Raw genomic sequence first — 2,493 nt, 5'->3', positions numbered from 1 at the left:
ACAGTAGATGATCACCTCTTGCAATCAGTTATTAATATTTACACAAATTAAATATTATATTTCTGTTAAGCATGAAATATTTAATATTTTAAAATATTAAAATGTTTTAAAATTATGTTTGGTAGTACTGGATTTGAGCTCAGATCCTCATGCATGCTGGACAGGTGCTGTACCATTTGAGCCACTCTGTCATCCCATAAATAATTTTTTAAAGAATTATACATTATGTATTAAGCACGAGGCTCTGAGTTTAAACCCAGTACCACTAAAAATAACTAACTAAATAAATAAGTAAATGAATAAATAAATATATAAATAAACAAACTGGAAAAAAGAATTATACATTATGCTTACCAGGAAAGGTCTCTAGAAAGGACGTAAATTTTTCTTTGGTAAGAAAAAACATTGTGACTATAAGCATTTGATCTTTGAAATAGAAAATTTGATTAATATAAAATAAATAATCAATGTATGAGGCATATATTTTTATATATTAAGTGAAAATATTTCACTTAATTTTCCCTATAACTTTGCATATAATATATATTTCTCATTTTGTGGATTCAAATTCTGGGCTTCAGTAAGACTAAGAACTTAACCTGTGATTATACAACTAGGAACTCAGTATCAAATTTAGTATAACTGATTCAAAAAGCTAAACACACCTGTAAGAAATTGCCTTTTGATCATATTAATATATATATATATATATATATATATATATATATATATATATATATTTCCTATGTTGAAGGAACAATGAAAATAAATGTGTCATATATGCTAAAGGGAAATTCTATCTCAAAAGCACAGCCTGATAGAATCTGGTTTTGCCTATGCATAATGACCATGCAATCAAGAAAGATAAATGATATTATTTTTTATAGATTTTCACCTTAGTTATGCCTTTTTGGATATGCTAAAGATGAACTCCTTTTTTCCAATGAAAATCAAAGACACGTTGCCTATGATAACATTTCACAGATTCATTGTCCAGAATTGATAAAAATGGATGTACCACATTCATATTCATTTCAGAGTTTTGAAAATCACATTTAACTTCCTGCTGATAAAAACATGCAGCAATGAGGTGGTCATATATTGCAATTTAAGATCAGCAGAGTGTGTTTTATGTATATTAACCTGTGTTTCCAATACTGATCTTTCACATATTGTATTTGTCTCTATTCAAATAATGTGCTCATTACTTCTTTAGAATCCCAAAGGGATTTTTCATTAATTTTGTTATAGATATATTTTTAAAGTATATGATATTTATGTATTTGTTTATCTCTTAAATGTTTATTATTTCTTATTAAATCATAATATGGATGACTTGGGAACCTATCAGTTGATAATATATCAATGTCTCAATAAATATCAGTATAGTATAGACAAATGTGCTTTTAATAAATGTTAAATATATAAATTACTGAACATTTATTTAAAAATACTGAGTAATTACTCTTGAGGAGGCATTATTCTAGGTATTAATATAAAACTAAAGAAGAAAACAAAAACATAAAATCTCAATGAAGCAAAATGTCTTATGTAGTCAAGGATATGAAAGAATTTTTTTTTTTGGAGTTCCTTCTGTCTGTCCTACTTTTTTAAAATTATTTTACTGTTCATATGTGCATACAAGGCTTGGGTCACTTCTCCCCGCTGCCTCCATCCCCTCCCTTACCACCCACTATGCCTTCTCCCTCTCTTACCCACCCCCTCAATACCCAACAGAAACTATTTTGCCCTTATTTCTAATTTTGTTGTAGAGAGAGTATAAGACATAATAGGAAGGAACAAGGGTTTTTGCTGGTTGCGATAAGGATAGCTATACAGGGAGTTGACTCACATTAATTTCCTGTGCATGTGTGTTACCTTCTATGTTAATTCTTTTTGATCTATCCTTTTCTCTAGTTCCTGGTCCCCTTTTCCTATTGGCCTCAGTTGCTTTTAAGCTATCTACTTTAGTTTCTCCGTGATAAGAGCAACAAATGCTAGCTAATTTTTTAGGTGTCTTAAATATCCTCACACTTCCCTTATATGTTCTCGCTTTTATCATGTGCTCAAAGTCCAATCCCCTTGTTGTGTTTGCCCTTGATCTAATGTCCACATATGGGGGAGAACATACGATTTTTGGTCTTTTGGGCCAGGCTAACCTCACTCAGAATGATGTTCTCCAATTCCATCCATTTACTGGTGAATGATAACATTTCATTCTTCTTCATGGCTGCATAAAATTCCATTGTCTTAATCCATTCGTCAGTGGTGGGGCATCTTGGCTGTTTCCATAACTTGGCTATTGTGAATAGTGCTGCAATAAACATGGGTGTGCAGGTGCCTCTGGAGTAACCTATGTCACAGTCTTTTGGGTATATCCCCAAGAGTGGTATTGCTGGATCAAATAGTAGATCAATGTTTAACTTTTTAAGTAGCCTCCACATTTTTTTCCAGAGTGATTGTACTAGTTTACATTCCAACCAACAGTGTAAG

Source organism: Castor canadensis, chromosome 2 (genome assembly GCF_047511655.1).
Source record: "Castor canadensis chromosome 2, mCasCan1.hap1v2, whole genome shotgun sequence".
Classification (NCBI taxonomy): Eukaryota; Metazoa; Chordata; class Mammalia; order Rodentia; family Castoridae; genus Castor; species Castor canadensis.
The sequence above is the reverse complement of the archived record's forward strand: the minus strand, read 5'-3'. Positions refer to the sequence as shown.